We start from the raw sequence: 9720 nt of genomic DNA on the forward strand, positions 1-9720 counted from the left end.
CTGAGTCATGATGCCCTCCCATTGCTTCTCCCCATCCTGGTGCCCTGTGCGCAATGTTCCCTTCCATTTGTCCGCTTGAGCCACCAATGTCTCCGAGCAGTGCTGGCTGCAGGTGACTGTCGATGCTGCTTCTTAGATATGGCGATGCCAATGACTCTGCTTCTTTGCAAGCAGAAGAGAATGGTGCTAATCCCACACCTGTCTGTTGCTCGGGAAGGTACTTCCCTGGCCCCCTACCTCCGTATCTGCCACCCCATACTTCCGGTCTGCTAATCAGCTTCATTCCCCAGCAAGATCCACAGCAACCCTGCCACAGAACCCTAAGAAGGCCCCTAGCAGCCGAGTCTCCACTCCCAGACATTAATGTAACTGAGGGCTGCACTCACATAGCATAGTCTTGCTCTTCCCTCCTACCCAAGCACAGAGCCTTGTATCCAGAATGGAGTGGGCGGGGAAACCCTGACTTCTTACCCTCCTTTCCACTCTGTCCAGGTTAGGGAAGGAATGGCTCCCCAGCTCTTTGTAACAAAGCATTTTATTCTCTAGAGAAGCTGGCTGGAGCTTGCCACCCTGGGATCGCTTCTCACTGGCTTTTCTTTTTTCTAGTGCAAGCCCTGGCTGAGGCCAATGCTGTGAAGCTCCACAGAGCCACCTTCTGATAGCATCTATTGCACACCTGGGGCTCTGGCTTCTCACCCTGGCCTCCTGCTCTTGCACCCACCATGGGAACACCTCAGAGAGCCAGGCTGGGGACCGGGGCTGCTTCATAAAGGAACATGGATGCCTTCAAGTTCACATCTGCTGCCCTTGCCCTGAAGCCTGCACTGTCATGTTATGGTTCTAAGGCAAGACCTGGCATGGCAAGGCCAAGATGGCGTCCTCTCTGATCCCCCAGTCACGGGGAGCTCAAGTGCAGTTCTGGATGGATTGTGTGGCCCTCCTGCACCATTCCCCGTGGAGTCCATGTGCTGGTGGGAAGCATGCACTCAGCTATGGGTGAGGGCTAGAAGTGAAGACAAGACAGACTCCATCCCTTGGGACCCGTACAACACAGCGAGAGGCCAGCTCTTGCCATCACCTTCCTCCCGTTCAGTCCCAGATGCCCAAGGCTTTGGCACAGCTCTGCTGATGGGTTTCCCAGAGTTCACTGGAGGCCAGCCACCCTGCTTGAGCCAAAGAAGATGATGAGTTCTAGGGAGAGGCTCCTGGACTCCCAGAGGGGTCAAGTGTGTGATGGAGAGACGACAGCAGGTCTTCACAGTGTCTGAGGGCAAGTTGGAAGCAAGGAGCAAGATGGAAGAGAAAAGAGGCTTAGAGTGAAGGAAGAGAAGGCAAACGCTTTTCACAAGCAACAGGGATGTAAAGAAGGAGGGAAATGGGAAGGGAGAATAGGAATGGCTTCCCTAGTGTGGAGCCTTAGGTCAGTGCCAAGCAGAGGAGCTGTCACCTCTGTACCTTCATGTCTTCCTCAGGGGCAGGAGGCCCCAGGAGGACTCGTGCCAGACACATGCCAGCTCCAACTGAGGTGCTTGGTAGCAAGGTATGAAGTAAGGCGTTGTTAGAGTGCTATAGCCTGTGAGATGGTCCTATCTGTGTCAAGGCCTGCTGTCTCTCTCCCAGGGTCATAGGCAGAGAGAAGACGGTCTCATATGAAGTCTGTCAGCCTTGGGGCCTTACCTAGCCAGTTGAAACCTGGAAAGTACTGTGGGCTGACTGAGGTTTTCCCTGGGAGGAGGAGTGAGGAATTAACTGTGAGGCCAAGTTCTAGGTCCTTCCTTCTCATCTCAGGCATCTAGAGCAGGGCCAGACGCTTTCCTCCACCCCACCTGCCCAGGGAGGACAGGACAGGGAGAGACCCTAGCAGAGCAGAATCTTCCTCTAGCCCACCTACTGTGAGTGAATGTAGCCAGACAGCAGCAAAGGAAGGCTAGCTTCAGACACCAAGCTGCCAGGCCTGCTCTGCCACACATTTTGCCCAGAGACTTTCAGCCTGAACATCAGTGGCCCCAGGAAACAACTGCATCAGCTCCCATCAATCCATCACCACTCCGTCATGGTCGGGACAGTTACTGGTTCATATGCAAGTAAAGAAGACAATTCTTTCAACAAATACTAGTGAAGCACTCTCTGTGTATCAGGCACTGTTCTAGGTGCTTAGGATATTGTCTTGCTTCTGAGGGACTCTGGATCGGGAGGATTCCACCTGTTTTTGCCTCTCTCTGGCTTCTGGAAAGTGCTCCTTCATGACATCCCCTATCTGCATAGTTCAAGCACCCCAAATCTGCCCTTTCCTCCTTAAAGACTGGTAGATGGGATCCGCTCCAGGTTACCCTCTCTCCCCATACCCTCTTCCAAAAGAAACAAAATTTTAGGGCTTTCCCCGTCTTTGTCTCTCCTTTTTTTAAAAAGTGGTATTTTTTAGAAATACACGTGGAATACCAAGAAATGTCTTTGCCTCCCCACCACTCTCACCTGCATTTCATAAAGCTGGCTCTTTGTGTTGCTTTACATGGCCTTAATATATGTTTTATGGAAGTGATCATGTCATGGGTATCCATGTAATATATTTGTCTGGATGTCAACCCTTTCCTCAGCTCCTGCCCCAACCTGTTTTTCTGTCCACGTCATTTTTAGCATATTCAAGCCACACCCCTTGCCTTTTTGATCCAAAGAAGGGGAGAGGAAAGATTTATTTTAAAGGCAGACCTATTCTATGCTTTTGTTTAAAAAGCAGATCTATTTTCAAAATGTGCAATGTCTGAAAGGGATTGGTGATGTGTGAGGGACCGGGGTGGCCGTCCCTGGTCCCAGTCTGTGCCCCTTCCTCTGCCCCGGTGGCTTCCCTCCCATTACCCAGTCATTGTAAAGGGCTGGTCCCCAGGTTCGCCCGGACTGCATCCTGCAGGAAAAAGACATTCCCTCGAATGTCCTGGTCTAAGAATTTGACTTTACTGTCAACTTTAGGAAGCAGTCCAAGGGATGCCAAGCACGTGAGGGAAGCAGGTCAGGCATCTGAGGGAATGTTTACAAGTGCAGACGTGCAGTCCCCACATGGGCCTCTGGACCACCTCCCATCACCCCTCTGTGAGAAAAGGCCAACAGGTTGCTGGCAGCCATCTTGAATGATGTCAGTCTGCTCCCTGAGAGACCCAAGACAGGAGGTGGATCCCTGAGAGTGGCTTGGGGACCCCCTGTGTTCTTTGGTGAATACTAGGAGCTGCCTGGGCCTCTCACAGTTTCTCCTGAGCCCACTCTGTGTCACACCTATTTCCCTCTAAAACTTCTTTTTCATTGGAGTTATGGCACATCAGTCTGGCATCCAGACTTGAAGCCTGGTTCCTGGCTGGGAAGAGCCCCCACAGTCAATGTCAAAGCCTAAATCTTTCCCAAGAAGGAGCCCTCTGTGCTTTGACAGGCTGGGGGCTGGAGTTCTGCTGTGGCAGCTCATCTCGGCAAGCTTGCTTTCTGACAGGTGATGTGAGCAAGGAGGTTGGGAAGTTTACAGACCTCTCCCCAGATCTGAAGTGATGTGTTTGGGAATTTGACAGCACTTCTCGCCTGCTTTTGAAGCCTGACCCTCCAACTCTGGCATTTGTTGGCCCTCTTCCCAGACTGGAAGCGCTTGCTGTGAGTGAACAGGACCCAGGCATAGGCCTAGGGCTGAGCACCCCATCTGGGGAAAGTCCTGGCCACCCACACAGGGCCTTCCCAGTGAACACATTACCTCCTCCACCAAAAAAGCCAAAAGGCTGTGATCAGATCAGATACTGCTACCGTCACTTTAAAAGGATTGTTCTGAGGAAGCAAGCTTGCAAGCAGCAAGCGTGCTCTCCTGCCTTTGTGAAAGGCATGTTCTTGGGGCAAGGCTACTATTGCAAGATGGAATCCTTTCCTTCCCCATTAGGCACCCTCCTCCTGGCAGCTCTTTAAACTAAGGAAAAATACTATATATAAATATATATATATACATATCTATTTATGCACATATTTGGGGCCAATTTGGTTTGCTAGTGTTAGACAATAAACCATACAAGGAAATCTATGCTCTCAGTGTCTTTATTTAGTATGGAAGTGACCTTAGACAAAGAGTTAAGGTTAGATGAGCAGCCTCTCTGTTGGGACCACACCGTGGTAGCATCCCCTGAGCATCTGTCTAGCTGACCAACCCTCCCCTGGAGAAGGGACGCCTGGCTGAAGTAGGTGAGAACTTGCTCCCTCCATTCAGCGGCGGCAATCTTACTAGATTAGGTATGGAAGAACCCCAGTGAGCTCTGATTTGTATCTTGCAAGTTTGTATAAACCAATACCGGAAATAAAATGAGTGGTTTGTACCTGTGGTGTGTGTGTGTCCCTCTCTGCATCCGTGTCAGCCTTTCACTGCTCTGTCCTCAGGCTCCACAACAGGTTACAGATAGGAAAGAGGATCAGGGCTGGGATGGGGGGTGGGGCACTAGGCACAATACCTGTGACAGCTCTTCTCTGTCACTACCTCAACTGTGCCCCTCAACTTCTGTCCAAAACAAGTATTCAGAACTTGAAGTAGAGAGGCTCAGCCTGGAGCCAGGGTAGTTGTCACAAATTAAGGTTGGCTAATAACAGCATCAGGTGATACCTTCCTTGATTTGTCTCTGATGTTGATGATAGGAACATAGAAGAAAAAAAAAAAAGATCTTAACTTTGTCAATTACATCCAATAGCTGACTGTGAACATCCACTCCTGTGTTTGCTAGTGGATGTTCACAGTCAGCTATTGGATGTATCACAGGGCTCCCAATGGAGAAGCTAGAGAAAGTACCCAAGGAGCTAAAGGGATCTGCAACCCTATTGTCGGAACAACATGATGTACTAACCAGAACCCCGGAGCTCTTGTCTCTAGCTGCATATGTATCGAAAGATGGCCTAGTCGGCCATCACTGGAAAGAGAGGCCCATTGGACTTGCAAACTTTATATGCCCCAATATAGGGGAATGCCAGGGCCAAAAGAATGGGAATGGGTGGGTAGGGAAGTGGGGGGCGCTATGGGGGACTTTTGGGATAGCATTGGAAATGTAACTGAGGAAAATATGTAATAAAAATATTAAAAATTAAAAAAAAAACTTTGTCAATTACTATGCAGTAATTGCCAGCTCTGTGGCTGATTTGGGGCATGAAGGTGTGTGGGTGGTGGGTGGGCAACCAGAAGGGCCACCTCAGTTCTCACCTAGGCTAAGCTGAGTGTGAAGAACTCTGAGACCTTCTCTGTTGGAAATCTTATTATGAGGGATGGTTCAAGAAGCCATATAAAGTTGGGCATGGCACACGTCTGCAATCCCAACACATGGGAGCAGAGGCAGGAGGACTGAACATTCCAGGCCAACCTGGGTTACATAGAGACCTTGTCTCAAAAACAAACAGGCTGGAGAGATGGTTCAGTGGTTAAGAGCACTGTTCTTCCAGAGGTCCTGAGTTCAATCCCCAGCAACCACATGGTGGCTCACAACCATCTATAATGGGATCTAATGCCCTGTTTTGTGTGTCTGAAGACAGCTACAGTGTACTCATTAATAAAATAAATAGCAAACTGTTCCCTTCAATGTTGTCACACCCTGTCTGCATCCCTACAGCAAGAGTTCTTCTTATCATATCTTGGTGACATCCCCAGGAGAGCTGTGAACCAAGGGCTTACGGCAGGTAGCGCATGCCTATCCTAACAGCACTTGGAAAGCTGAGGCAGGAGGATCTCGAGTTGGTTTTTATTGCAGGGAAGAGACAACATGGCCACGGCAGCTCTTAGAAAGGAAAACATTTACTTTGGTGCTAGCTTACAGCTTCAGAGGTTTAGTCCATTCTCATCATGGCAGAAAGCGTGGTGGCACTCGGGCAGACATGGTGCTAGGGAGGTAGCTGAGAGTTCTACATCCTGGCCTGAAAGGCAGCAGAGGAAGATTGTTCGCCACACACCTGTGATCCCAGCACAGCAATCAGGTCACAGCTTGATGAGACCTCATAAAGATCATATGAGACCTCAAAGCCTGTCTACACAGCGACACACTTTCTCCAATAAGGCCATACCTACTCTAACAAGGCCAGATCTCCTACCACTCCCTAGGAGCCAGGTATTCAAACAGGTGCCGTCTATGGGGGCCATTCCTTCTCAAACCTGCACAACTGGGGAGTTAGGAGCACTTGCAATTCTCGCAGAGGACCCAGGTTCAGCTTCCAGAACCCACAAGGCAGCTCACAACCATCCATCTCTAACTCCAGTTCAAGAAGATCCGGTGTCCTCTTCTAACCTCTGAGGGCACCAGGCAGGCCTGCAGTGCTGGCACATACTCAAGATACTCATATACTGAAATAAAAATAAACCTTAAACGACAAAACAATTCAGAACCGGAAGCTCCACAGGCAAGAGCTGCTCTGCCAGAGAACCTGAGTTAGGTTCCTGGCCGGCACCCACATCAGGTGGCTCGCAATGGCCTGTATGTAACTCCAACTGCAGGAGATCCAGTGCTGCCCTCCAGCCTCTGCACACACATACACGCACACACGCACATAAAAAATACATTTTTTTAAAAACAGGTCGAAAAGAAGGCACCTTTGAGGAGATGGGTGTGCACAGGAAAGCTGGTCGCATTCTAGACCCTGAGCATTCTAGAATCTCTCTCCGCACCCTCATTAGACCAGAGCCTGTGCCAGGTGCCTGCGGGGAGCTATGCAGTTGTTAAGTACCACCTAGTATCACCGACTCCTCAAACAAGAGCGTATCCGCTCATGGGATGAAGATGCCCGGTATCCTCCAGGGGCAGCTCTATCCACCCTTCCTCAGATCACCCAGTATGTGGCCCTTGCAGACAGCTGCTCTGAAACTGTATATATGATTGCTTATTTCTTAGACATGATAGGTCAGGCAGGTCCCAGACCCTGTTGGCCGGGGTCACACGCCTTGGTCCAGCGATACTCTAGAGCGGTAGTTCTCAACCTGTGGGTCACGACCCTTTTAGGTGTCAAAGGGTCTATCATAGGAGTCACCTAAAACCTTAGGAAGACACAGATGTTTACATTACAATTCATAAAAGTAGCAAAATTACAGTTATGAAGTAACAATGAAAATTTAATTTTTGTGGTTGGGGCATCACCCCAACATGAAGATCTGTATTAAGGGGTTACAGCACCAGGAAAGTTGAGAACCACTGGTCTAGAGGACCCAAGGCTCCAAGTCTACAATCTAAAGCAGTAATTTTACTACTGTTATGAATTGTAATGTAAATATCTGATATGAGGATGGTCTTAGGTGACCCTGTGAAAGGATCATTTTATACACACACACACACACCATTGCAAGGGCTCACAACCCTCAGATTGGGAACCTCTGCCCTAGAGCAGTCCTAGAATGTGGTCCAGAACTGAGGTGTTCTAAACAGAGATATCTGGACCGGTGACTGGGTTCTGCAGTCTCGGATTCTTCATCTGACAATAGTGTCTATTCCTAAGAAGTTCTCGAGAAAGGAAAGGAAAAGAAAAGAAAAGAAAAGAAAAGAAAAGAAAAGAAAAGAAAAGAGGGGCTGGTGAGATGGCTCAGTGGGTAAGAGCACCCGACTGCTCTTCCGAAGGTCCGAAGTTCAAATCCCAGCAACCACATGGTGGCTCACAACCACCAGTAATGAGATCTGATGCCCTCTTCTAGTGTGTCTGAAGACAACTACAGTGTACTTACATATAATGAATAAAAAAAAAAAAAAAAAGAAAGAAAGAAAAGAAAAGGGATGAAAAAGCACTTTTGAAAAGTTGAATTCATTTACAATCATGGCAGAGTGTAATGGTGACATCTTGAAGGTCCTGAGCCAGGCATGATGTTTGGAAGGACGAATGTTTAATTAGCTTCTTCCTTTTCTAGCTAAGGCTTTGCTGGAAGACTTGCTGGCAGCCTCTAGGGCGCCCCCTCCTGCTCACTACATGCATCACTCTTTCCCATGGTGGCCAGTTGAGAAAGCAGCCACAGGCTGAGATCAGTCTGGCTGTTCTATGGCCAGACTCCTTCCTCGGGTTGGCCTTGTGGAGGTCCCTCCCCAGGAGGGTGGATGGTGGACTCCCAGCTCCAGTGGCTAGAAAATCAGACCAGGAGTGTCCACTTCAGAGGTCTCTTGTCCCTGCTCCTGGGTGGGCTACATTGGGAGTGATGGAAGAGTATTCCTAGCTGATGTTTGATATCTTTTGGGAGCAGTTTAAAAGCATAATTTTTAGATATAACAGCCTATTAATAGAAGACTAATAACAACAATAGTAACTAATTCTATATAACTATACTAGAATGTTAATAGCAATAGCTAACTCATTAGTGCTTATATGATTAATCAGAGTGCCCAGATCAATACACTGGTATATACTTCTCAGTAATGCCCGCCGCCCCAGTGTGGTAGGTACTATTCTTAGCCAAGAAACTGAGGCACAGAAATTTTAAATAGAAACCCTAAGGTCTCATGCATGACATTAGAGCTTTCCGGTTTTAATGGCTGTTGTACTGCCCCCTAGTGGGTGTTTAGAAGATTTGCAAAAGAGCCTTTGGCTGGCTCTCATGGACAGCAAACCCCTGGCTAGCTTTTTCCGTTGTTGCACTGAGCAGCACAAACATCTAAAATAAGACTTGCCTCGGTCCTCGGCAAAGCTCTTTAGAGTGTTAATGCCTGAGCTAAAAAGCGCTTCTCATATAAGCTTATTCAATGTCAATTCATCATACTACTAAAATGTTTGTGTGGGGTTTTAAGCTTTTTAGAATAAGTCTCATAAGCAGCTCTGTGAGGTTATTGTGAAGAAACGTCAGTGGACTGTGACACAGTCTCAAAATTATCAAATAATATGTGTACTGGCAACACATATTATTATTATTATAGCAGTTTATAACAGTTCCTGCAATCGAGAGTTCTTTCAGTGTCGCCAGACTGTGTTGCTGAAAAACAAAGACACTGGTTGCAAAGCATCTGCCCAAAGTGAGCAGAGCACCCAGAATCATTGAAGAGAGGCCTCAAGCCAGTGGTTCTCAACCTGTGGGCCATGACCCCTTCAGGGGTCATACATCAGATATCCTGAATGTCACATATTCACATTACAATTCCTAACAGTAGCAAAACTACAGCTATGAAGTACCAACAAAACAATTTTATGGTTGGGGGTTCACCACAACATGAGCAGCTGTATTAAAGGGTCGCAACCTGAATTTGGTTTCCAGCACCCACGTCAGACAGCTCACAACACCTTTAACTCCAGCTCCAAAGCTTCCTGTTCAACAGGCACCTGCACACCACACACACACACACATGCACACGCACACGCACTCGTGCACACACACGCACACACACATGCGCACACACACATACATATAATTAAAAGTACTAATGATAAGCCAGGCATGGCGGCACACGCTGTAATTCCAGCACTCAGGAGGCAGAGTTCAGAGACTTTGTGAGTTCCAGGCCGGCCTCATGTACATACCAAGTCTCAGGACAGCCAGAACTATGTAGTGAGACCCTATCTCAAAAAATGTACTAAACACTTTCATATTTTTCCACTCTTTACATTTTCCCTTAATTTTTAAAAATGTTCCGTTGTATGCAGAGGTCAGAGGACAATTCTGTGGTGTTGGATCCCTCCCTCCAGCTTTCTGTGAGTTTTCACAGCGCCTTTATCCTTCAGGCCTGACCCTTTAAACTTAAGTTTTCTATAAACCCTGGTTTCTCTATCTTTCTC

General features: G+C 48.0%; 1 protein-coding gene across 14 annotated transcripts in view; it reads left to right on the forward strand.

The window, feature by feature from the left end:
- Positions 1-4331, forward strand: part of Plekha6 (pleckstrin homology domain containing A6) — a 140035-nt gene extending 135704 nt beyond the window's left edge. For all 14 annotated transcript variants that reach the window (XM_029481839.2, XM_085841106.1, XM_085841108.1 and 11 more), the window contains one exon: positions 607-4331. The gene's annotated coding sequence lies outside the window, so the exon portion shown is untranslated. The remainder of the gene's footprint in view (positions 1-606) is intronic.
- Positions 4332-9720: the final 5389 nt, after the last annotated feature.

The sequence above is a fragment of the Mus caroli genome, unplaced genomic scaffold (genome assembly GCF_978045245.1).
Source record: "Mus caroli unplaced genomic scaffold, Mus_caroli_1 scaffold_1, whole genome shotgun sequence".
Lineage (NCBI taxonomy): Eukaryota > Metazoa > Chordata > Mammalia > Rodentia > Muridae > Mus > Mus caroli.